Genomic DNA, 10,723 nt, shown 5'->3' with positions numbered 1-10,723 from the left:
GTGCTGTGTCTCTGTGTGTACTGTAGAGTGAGTGGAGTTTGTGTGTCTGTGTCTCTGTGTGTGCTGTAGAGTGAGTGGAGTTTGTGTGTCTGTGTGTGCTGTAGAGTGAGTGGAGTTTGTGTGCTGTGTCACTGTGTGTGCTGTAGAGTGAGTGGAGTCTGTGTCTCTGTGTGTGCTGTAGAGTGAGTGGAGTTTGTGTGTCTGTGTGTGCTGTAGAGTGAGTGGAGTCTGTGTCTCTGTGTGTGCTGTAGAGTGAGTGGAGTCTGTGTCTCTGTGTGTGCTGTAGAGTGAGTGGAGTTTGTGTGTCTGTGTGTGCTGTAGAGTGAGTGGAGTTTGTGTGCTGTGTCACTGTGTGTGCTGTAGAGTGAGTGGAGTCTGTGTCTCTGTGTGTGCTGTAGAGTGAGTGGAATTTGTGTGTCTGTGTGTGCTGTAGAGTGAGTGGAGTTTGTGTGCTGTGTCTCTGTGTGTGCTGTAGAGTGAGTGGAATTTGTGTGCTGTGTCTCTGTGTGTGCTGTAGAGTGAGTGGAGTTTGTGTGTCTGTGTGTGCTGTAGAGTGAGTGGAGTTTGTGTGCTGTGTCTCTGTGTGTGCTGTAGAGTGAGTGGAGTTTGTGTGCTGTGTCTCTGTGTGTGCTGTAGAGTGAGTGGAGTTTGTGTGCTGTGTCTCTGTGTGTACTGTAGAGTGAGTGGAGTTTGTGTGTCTGTGTCTCTGTGTGTGCTGTAGAGTGAGTGGAGTCTGTGTGTCTGTGTGTACTGTAGAGTGAGTGGAGTTTGTGTGTCTGTGTGTGCTGTAGAGTGAGTGGAGTTTGTGTGCTGTGTCTCTGTGTGTGCTGTAGAGTGAGTGGAGTTTGTGTGCTGTGTCTCTGTGTGTGCTGTAGAGTGAGTGGAGTTTGTGTGCTGTGTCTCTGTGTGTACTGTAGAGTGAGTGGAGTTTGTGTGCTGTGTCTCTGTGTGTACTGTAGAGTGAGTGGAGTTTGTGTGCTGTGTCTCTGTGTGTGCTGTAGAGTGAGTGGAGTTTGTGTGCTGTGTCTCTGTGTGTGCTGTAGAGTGAGTGGAGTTTGTGTGCTGTGTCTCTGTGTGTGCTGTAGAGTGAGTGGAGTTTGTGTGCTGTGTCTCTGTGTGTGCTGTAGAGTGAGTGGAGTTTGTGTCTCTGTGTGTGCTGTAGAGTGAGTGGAGTTTGTGTGCTGTGTCTCTGTGTGTGCTGTAGAGTGAGTGGAGTTTGTGTGCTGTGTCTCTGTGTGTGCTGTAGAGTGAGTGGAGTTTGTGTCTCTGTGTGTGCTGTAGAGTGAGTGGAGTTTGTGTGCTGTGTCTCTGTGTGTGCTGTAGAGTGAGTGGAGTTTGTGTGCTGTGTCACTGTGTGTGCTGTAGAGTGAGTGGAGTTTGTGTGCTGTGTCACTGTGTGTGCTATAGAGTGAGTGGAGTTTGTGTACTGTGTCTCTGTGTGTGCTGTAGAGTGAGTGGAGTTTGTGTGCTGTGTCACTGTGTGTGCTGTAGAGTGAGTGGAGTTTGTGTGCTGTGTCACTGTGTGTGCTATAGAGTGAGTGGAGTTTGTGTACTGTGTCTCTGTGTGTGCTGTAGAGTTTGAGTTTGTGTGCTGTGTCTCTGTGTGTGCTGTAGAGTGAGTGGAGTTTGTGTACTGTGTCACTGTGTGTGCTATAGAGTGAGTGGAGTTTGTGTACTGTGTCTCTGTGTGTGCTGTAGAGTGAGTGGAGTTTGTGTGCTGTGTCACTGTGTGTGCTGTAGAGTGAGTAGAGTTTGTGTGCTGTGTCTCTGTGTGTGCTGTAGAGTGAGTGGAGTTTGTTTGCTGTGTCTCTGTGTGTGCTGTAGAGTGAGTAGAGTTTGTGTGCTGTGTCACTGTGTGTGCTATAGAGTGAGTGGAGTTTGTGTGCTGTGTCTCTGTGTGTGCTGTAGAGTGAGTGGAGTTTGTGTGCTGTGTCTCTGTGTGTGCTGTAGAGTGAGTGGAGTTTGTGTGCTGTGTCACTGTGTGTGCTGTAGAGTGAGTAGAGTTTGTGTGCTGTGTCACTGTGTGTGCTGTAGAGTGAGTGGAGTTTGTGTGCTGTGTCTCTGTGTGTGCTGTAGAGTGAGTAGAGTTTGTGTGCTGTGTCTCTGTGTGTGCTGTAGAGTGAGTAGAGTTTGTGTGCTGTGTCTCTGTGTGTGCTGTAGAGTGAGTGGAGTTTGTGTGCTGTGTCTCTGTGTGTGCTGTAGAGTGAGTAGAGTTTGTGTGCTGTGTCACTGTGTGTGCTGTAGAGTGAGTGGAGTTTGTGTGCTGTATCACTGTGTGTGCTGTAGAGTGAGTGGAGTTTGTGTGCTGTGTCTCTGTGTGTGCTGTAGAGTGAATGGAGTCTGTGTGTCTGTGTGTGCTGTAGAGTGAGTGGAGGTTGTGTCTCTGTGTGTGCTGTAGAGTGAGTGGAGTTTGTGTGTCTGTGTGTGCTGTAGAGTGAGTGGAGTTTGTGTGCTGTGTCTCTGTGTGTGCTGTAGAGTGAGTGGAGTTTGTGTGTCTGTGTGTGCTGTAGAGTGAGTGGAGTTTGTGTGTCTGTGTCTCTGTGTGTGCTGTAGAGTGAATGGAGTCTGTGTGTCTGTGTGTGCTGTAGAGTGAGTGGAGTTTGTGTGCTGTGTCTCTGTGTGTGCTGTAGAGTGAGTGGAGTTTGTGTGTCTGTGTGTGCTGTAGAGTGAGTGGAGTTTGTGTGTCTGTGTCTCTGTGTGTGCTGTAGAGTGAATGGAGTCTGTGTCTCTGTGTGTGCTGTAGAGTGAGTGGAGTTTGTGTGCTGTGTCTCTGTGTGTGCTGTAGAGTGAGTGGAGTTTGTGTGTCTGTGTGTGCTGTAGAGTGAGTGGAGTTTGTGTGCTGTGTCTCTGTGTGTGCTGTAGAGTGAGTGGAGTTTGTGTGTCTGTGTGTGCTGTAGAGTGAGTGGAGTTTGTGTGCTGTGTCTCTGTGTGTGCTGTAGAGTGAGTGGAGTTTGTGTGCTGTGTCACTGTGTGTGCTGTAGAGTGAGTGGAGTTTGTGTGCTGTGTCTCTGTGTGTGCTGTAGAGTGAGTGGAGTTTGTGTGCTGTGTCTCTGTGTGTGCTGTAGAGTGAGTGGAGTTTGTGTGCTGTGTCTCTGTGTGTGCTGTAGAGTGGAGTTTGTGTGCTGTGTCTCTGTGTGTACTGTAGAGTGAGTGGAGTTTGTGTGCTGTGTCTCTGTGTGTGCTGTAGAGTGAGTGGAGTTTGTGTGCTGTGTCTCTGTGTGTGCTGTAGAGTGAGTGGAGTTTGTGTGCTGTGTCTCTGTGTGTGCTGTAGAGTGGAGTTTGTGTGCTGTGTCTCTGTGTGTACTGTAGAGTGAGTGGAGTTTGTGTGCTGTGTCTCTGTGTGTGCTGTAGAGTGAGTGGAGTTTGTGTGCTGTGTCTCTGTGTGTGCTGTAGAGTGAGTGGAGTTTGTGTGCTGTGTCTCTGTGTGTGCTGTAGAGTGAGTGGAGTTTGTGTCTCTGTGTGTGCTGTAGAGTGAGTAGAGTTTGTGTGCTGTGTCTCTGTGTGTGCTGTAGAGTGAGTGGAGTTTGTGTGCTGTGTCTCTGTGTGTGCTGTAGAGTGGAGTTTGTGTGCTGTGTCTCTGTGTGTACTGTAGAGTGAGTGGAGTTTGTGTGCTGTGTCTCTGTGTGTGCTGTAGAGTGAGTGGAGTTTGTGTGCTGTGTCTCTGTGTGTACTGTAGAGTGAGTGGAGTTTGTGTGCTGTGTCTCTGTGTGTGCTGTAGAGTGAGTGGAGTTTGTGTCTCTGTGTGTGCTGTAGAGTGAGTGGAGTTTGTGTGCTGTGTCTCTGTGTGTGCTGTAGAGTGAGTGGAGTTTGTGTCTCTGTGTGTGCTGTAGAGTGAGTGGAGTTTGTGTGCTGTGTCTCTGTGTGTGCTGTAGAGTGAGTGGAGTTTGTGTACTGTGTCTCTGTGTGTGCTGTAGAGTTTGAGTTTGTGTGCTGTGTCTCTGTGTGTGCTGTAGAGTGAGTGGAGTTTGTGTACTGTGTCACTGTGTGTGCTATAGAGTGAGTGGAGTTTGTGTACTGTGTCTCTGTGTGTGCTGTAGAGTTTGAGTTTGTGTACTGTGTCTCTGTGTGTGCTGTAGAGTTTGAGTTTGTGTGCTGTGTCTCTGTGTGAACTGTAGAGTGAGTGGAGTTTGTGTGCTGTGTGTGCTGTAGAGTGAGTGGAGTTTGTGTGCTGTGTCTGTGTGTGTGCTGTAGAGTGAGTAGAGTTTGTGTGCTGTGTCACTGTGTGTGCTATAGAGTGAGTGGAGTTTGTGTACTGTGTCTCTGTGTGTCCTGTAGAGTTTGAGTTTGTGTGCTGTGTCTCTGTGTGTGCTGTAGAGTGAGTGGAGTTTGTGTACTGTGTCACTGTGTGTGCTATAGAGTGAGTGGAGTTTGTGTACTGTGTCTCTGTGTGTGCTGTAGAGTTTGAGTTTGTGTACCGTGTCTCTGTGTGTGCTGTAGAGTTTGAGTTTGTGTGTTGTGTCTCTGTGTGTACTGTAGAGTGAGTGGAGTTTGTGTGCTGTGTCTCTGTGTGTGCTGTAGAGTGAGTGGAGTTTGTGTGCTGTGTCTCTGTGTGTGCTGTAGAGTGAGTGGAGTTTGTGTGCTGTGTCTCTGTGTGTGCTGTAGAGTGAGTAGAGTTTGTGTGCTGTGTCTCTGTGTGTGCTGTAGAGTGAGTAGAGTTTGTGTGCTGTGTCTCTGTGTGTGCTGTAGAGTGAGTGGAGTTTGTGTCTCTGTGTGTGCTGTAGAGTGAGTAGAGTTTGTGTGCTGTGTCTCTGTGTGTGCTGTAGAGTGAGTGGAGTTTGTGTGCTGTGTCACTGTGTGTGCTGTAGAGTGAGTGGAGTTTGTTTGCTGTGTCTCTGTGTGTGCTGTAGAGTGAGTGGAGTTTGTGTGCTGTGTCACTGTGTGTGCTGTAGAGTGAGTGGAATTTGTGTGCTGTCTCTGTGTGTGCTGTAGAGTGAGTGGAGTTTGTGTCACTGTGTGTGCTGTAGAGTGAGTGGAGTTTGTGTGCTGTGTCTCTGTGTGTGCTGTAGAGTGAGTGGAGTTTGTGTGCTGTGTCACTGTGTGTGCTGTAGAGTGAGTGGAATTTGTGTGCTGTCTCTGTGTGTGCTGTAGAGTGAGTGGAGTTTGTGTCACTGTGTGTGCTGTAGAGTGAGTGGAGTTTGTGTGCTGTGTCTCTGTGTGTGCTGTAGAGTGAGTGGAGTTTGTGTGCTGTATCACTGTGTGTGCTGTAGAGTGAGTAGAGTTTGTGTCTCTGTGTGTGCTGTAGAGTGAGTGGAATTTGTGTCTCTGTGTGTGCTGTAGAGTGAGTGGAGTTTGTGTGCTGTGTCTCTGTGTGTGCTGTAGAGTGAGTGGAGTTTGTGTACTGTGTCACTGTGTGTGCTGTAGAGTGAGTGGAGTTTATGTGCTGTGTCTCTGTGTGTGCTGTAGAGTTTGAGTTTGTGTACTGTGTCTCTGTGTGTGCTGTAGAGTTTGAGTTTGTGTGCTGTGTCTCTGTGTGTACTGTAGAGTGAGTGGAGTTTGTGTCTCTGTGTGTGCTGTAGAGTGAGTGGAGTTTGTGTGCTGTGTCACTGTGTGTGCTGTAGAGTGAGTGGAGTTTGTGTCTCTGTGTGTGTTGTAGAGTGAGTGGAGTCTGACTGCTGTGTCTCTGTGTGTACTGTAGAGTGAGTGGAGTCTGTGTGTCTGTGTGTGCTGTAGAGTGAGTGGAGTTTGTGTGTCTGTGTGTGCTGTAGGGTGAGTGGAGTCTGTGTGCTGTGTCACTGTGTGTCTGAGCGAGTCAGTGTATGCAGAGTGGTTTTGTACAGGTTAGCACCAAGCCCGGCCGCCTTTGTCTCCCCAGAGGCGATGTTTTACACATCGGACCATTTTTTAAATGTTTTTTTAGGCTGAGTCAACCTAAGGGAGGCCCAGGACCCGGTTGAAATAATCGTCACTGGTGTTGCTCCTAGCCCTGAGCAATAATAGAACTCGGGTCGCCGGGTTTTGTAGACGGAAACAATCGATAAAGAACCCCCGTATAGCCTCCACAGACTTTTGGGGCAAGTGCTGTTAGCGAGCACCACACAAATGGGTGGGTGGCCAGCACCACGTCCTTCCACCTTTGTCTCCCCAGTGGCGATGTCTACTACACACCGCACCAAGTACTCATTTGAGGCTGAGTCGACCTAGGGGGAGGCCCCGGTCCAGTTCATATAATCGCTGTCACCCGTGTTAGCGGTGGCCGTTGACGGGAATGGATCTCGGGTTGCCGGGTTCGTAGTGCGGCGCGCTAACCGCTGCGCCACCGCTCCCCAGACAATACATCCACGCGTTCACAAATATTCAAAGAGTTTCCCCATTGCGTGATTATCTGCTGAAACGTGGGGAGGGGGAGGGGAGGGGGAGATAATCTGTCAGGCTCCGAATTGCTCCGATCGATACTGATCTCTATCGAGGAGGTAATGCGATTGCTTTGGGTTTTGTCGTCCCTGGGACTCTTCAGCGAGACGCGGGCCACACCTCCCGTGCTGCCGGCCATGCTGACGATGAGGCCCCCTCCCCCCCCTCCCTCCACCGCGTGTCGGTGCCGTGTGAGGCGGGGTGTCTCCACGTCATCCAGCAGTGGAGCGAATCTCACCTGTCGCGCTCGCCTCCTGGGTAAGGGCTCCGATCTCGCTCCCCCAAGGACTCTGCTCGGCTCCGAGTGTCACCTCCAATCTCCACCTCCAATCTCCAACATCACCACTATCATCATTACCATCATCACCTCCATCATCATCACCAGTATCATGAACGTCTTCATCATCATCATCATCACCATCATCATCATCAGCATCATCACCAATATCATCACCATCATTATCACTATCATCATCACCATCACCACCATCATCATCACCACCACCATCATCACCATCAGCATCACCATCACCACCATCATCACCACCATCATCACCACCACCATCATCACCATCATCATCGCCATCATCACCGCCATCACCATCATCACCATCATCACCGCCATCATCACCACCATCGCCATGGGACATGGTCTATGCACTGCTGAATGAAGAGCTTCCCCTCCGCTACCCCCCCACGCCCCCAAATCAACTCCTAGTCGCCACCGCTCGCGACCCCGTCGACCCGCAGCTTCCACTCAGCCACGCGCGAGCCCATTCCACTCCGCGCTCCGTCTCCACGGTGGACGTGCCCCTGTGCTGAGGCTGTACATTGATATTGTTGTTGTCTGCGTGTTGTTATTGATCGCGCGATTTTAGTTTGCGTAAACGAAAGCCGTGGAGTTGACAGGCGTCCGTCCGTGCGCACACTTTCACGACGGCCGTTGTTGGACTTCGCGATTGTTTCGCTCGTTCATTCGTTCGTTCGTTCATTCGTTCGCTCGTTCATTCGCTCGTTCGCTCGTTCGTTCATTCGCTCGTTCATTCGCTCGTTCGAGAGAGTTGGATCAGATCGCTGCGTGAGCTATACAACGGCTGTGTCGTGGGCCCCCTCCTCCACCCGACGGGGCCATTGTAATAACGTTGTCACGTGATGAACCAACGTGACTGACGGCGATGACGACGATGGTGTTTGTTGTTATTGAAGTGGTTGCGGCAGAGCGATTCACGAACCACGTCCAGAAATTGGGTGCAGAGGTTTGCTGGTCGTTAACGGCAACCACCATCATCAGCAGCATCATCAGGAAGTTGGCAGAATGGGACAGTTGCCAGTTCCGCTAACTGCATCAGCATCATCAGGAAGTTGCCAGAATGGGACAGTTGCCGATTCTGGTAACTGCATCAGCATCATCAGGAAGTTGCCAGAATGGGACAGTTGCCAGTTCCGGTAACTGCATCAGCATCATCAGGAAGTTGCCAGAATGGGGCAGTGGCCAATTCCGGTAACTGGATCAGCATCATCAGGAAGTTGCCAGTACACCGGCAGAAACTCGATAAACGAAATTCGACAAAATATCCCGACGCAGCATCGTCTGTGTCCGCTATTGTTTTGCGATTCTCTTGTCTGACCCCTGACCCCCTGGCCTCTTCTTCACCTGGCTACCTGACTTTGCAGGCTTCTCTTGTTTTGTATTTAGATATGTATTTGCCCAGCACGCCTTAGCCCAAGGCGCTTTAGCTATCGTTTTGAGAGCGGTCGCAATCACGAGAGTGGTTTGCGATGGCAAGGGGCCTGAGGAATGAGTCACCGTACCAGAGGGCGCATGGAGGGTGGGACAGGGGGGGAGGGGGTCACGGAAGGGCTATAGGGGAGGGATGGGACGGAGAGGAGGGGCGAGGGGAGGGAATAAGGCGATGTACATCCTCGAGACTCAGTGAGGTTATCCGTGGCAAACAATGAACGTTGTTTTTTTTTCGATTTAAAGCTTTCGTGACTGCAGAGATTCATCTTCTTGGTTCTTTCGGTAAAGTCACGTAGAAGGGAAATAATAAAATAGTAAAAATAAAACAATAAAATAATTTTCACGACGTTTCGGCCACAACGCAAGCAGCCGTCAGACGCTGTCTTTCCGACAGACCTGTTCTTCACCTGAGGACGGCTGCTTGCGTTGTGGCCGAAACGTCGTGAAAATTATTTTATTATGTTTTATTTTTATTATTTTATTATTTCCCTTCTACGTGACTTTACCAAAAGAACCAAGAAAATGAACGTTGTTGTCATGATGATGATGATGATTGCACACGTGTGTGTGCATGAATCAGCTTTGTTGGGAGACGGTTCCAACCCTGCTGCATGACCTCTGCCCCGTTAATACTCTGTGGTTAATTCCCCACTCTTGGAGCAGGGAATGTCGGCGTAAGGCACTACCACTGGAGTACAACTTGGGTTGCAATGACGTGGGAGACGGATCTGACACGTGGCCAGAAGCAATTCCCAGAGCAGCGTTCCCGACTGGATTTACCGCTGAAATCGAGCACTACTTGCAACGCAGAGCATATAACTTACGGCGCATTAGGCAGACGTTTCGGGTAGTGACCCTTCTCCAGTATCCCTCTCTCCACCCTCGTGTTCCCCCTTAGCTCTAGGGGCATCTCCAGTGGCAGCAGTCCCTGTGTGTGTGTGTGTGTCATCCCGCCTGCGTGACTTTGCGGCGTCATTCTTTCGAACTGGCACCTCGACGCTGGTGGCACGCGGTGGCCTCCTCCTGCGAACGACGCCACGGGATATCTGGCGTGTCCCCCCCTGGCCCTGGGGGGGGAGCCGCGCGGTTCAACGCAACCGCAGCGTCGACCGCCGCTGCGTCTGCTCCTCTTTCACGTTCTTTGTCTCTGATCCTTCTGTCCTTTCCTCCTCCTCCTTCTCTTCTTGTTTTCCTGCAGTCAACTTCTTCTTGTCTCACGGCTGTCCCTCCGCGGACTAACAAAACTCACTGTCTGCCAGCCGGTAAGCATTCCCCTTCCTCTGCCCGTCTCTCCCGAGACGAGAGACCAGCTCTGCTCCGGACTGTCCCACTCTCTATCACCACGGACTCGAAACTAAAATAGTTTGTTTTTATTTGACCAGGTAAGGGACCCCACTGAGCTATGTAGGTTTTTCTCAGAAGCGAGCTGGCCATCAAAAACGATAGCTCGGCGATGTGGGCTTATCATCATCGTCATCGTCATCGTCGTCGTCATCATCGTGTGGAAATGCATAGCGGCCAAATCATTCTAAATGCGTGATGTCGATTCTAAATGTGGAGGGGGAAACCGGAGGATCCGGAGAAAAATCCACGCGACAACGGGGAGAGAAAGAGAGACACGCAGACTCCAAATATCCAGCAGCAGGCGTCAGGGTCGGGATGGAACCCACGACCTCCTGTAGACCAGGCGAGGTAGTTAACATCTCCTAGCCACCGTGATGATGATGAGAGAGACACGCAAACTCCAAATATACAGCAGCAGGCGTCAGGGTCGGGATCGAACCGACGACCTCCTGTATACCAGGCGAGGTAGTTAACATCTCATAGCCACCGTGATGATGATGAGAGAGAGAGAGACACCGCAGAATCCAAATCTACAGCAGCAGGCGTCAGGGTCGGGATCGAACCTACGACCTCCTGCACATCAGGCGAGGTAGTTGACATCTCCTGGCCACCAGGGCACGCCCAGACTGACCCCTGGCTTCACACGGTCACGTGGCTCAGCGGCAGAGCGAGCGACCCTCAGCGACCGAGGGGTCAAGGGGTCAAGGGGTCAAATTCTCGGTCAAGGCCGAGGGGGCAGTTGACTTTGCCCATCATCATCATCCCTCCCTTTTTGGGGGGAATGGGGGGATGATGTCGATAAAATAAATACCACTTTGTGTGGGTGGGAAGTCAACAAGTTGGTTGTCCTACGGATAGCCTTGCCCCCGCCATAGGAATGTGGAGCTTCCACCACTGGATATGCAGGGCTGTGAACAGGACATGGCTTGCTGAGTTAGTCGGTGAGAAATGTTGGGATCCTTTGGTGGTGTTGGAGTGTCCAGAGCAGAGCTGATGTCTCGAATTAACACCTCACCACACCTCACCAACACCTCACCAACACCTCACCACACCTCACCAACCCCTCACCACACCTCACCACATCTCACCAACACCTCACCAACACCTCACCACACCTCACCACACCTCACCAACACCTCACCAACACCTCACCACCACCTCACCACTCCTCACCACACCTCACCACACCTCACCACTCCTCACCACACCTCACCACACCTCACCAACACCTCACCAACACCTCACCACACCTCACCAACACCTCACCACACCTCACCAACCCCTCAC

This window comes from Lampetra planeri, unplaced genomic scaffold (genome assembly GCF_965212315.1).
Source record: "Lampetra planeri unplaced genomic scaffold, kcLamPlan1.2.h2 scaffold_142, whole genome shotgun sequence".
Lineage (NCBI taxonomy): Eukaryota > Metazoa > Chordata > Hyperoartia > Petromyzontiformes > Petromyzontidae > Lampetra > Lampetra planeri.
Note: the sequence above shows the minus strand (reverse complement) of the source record.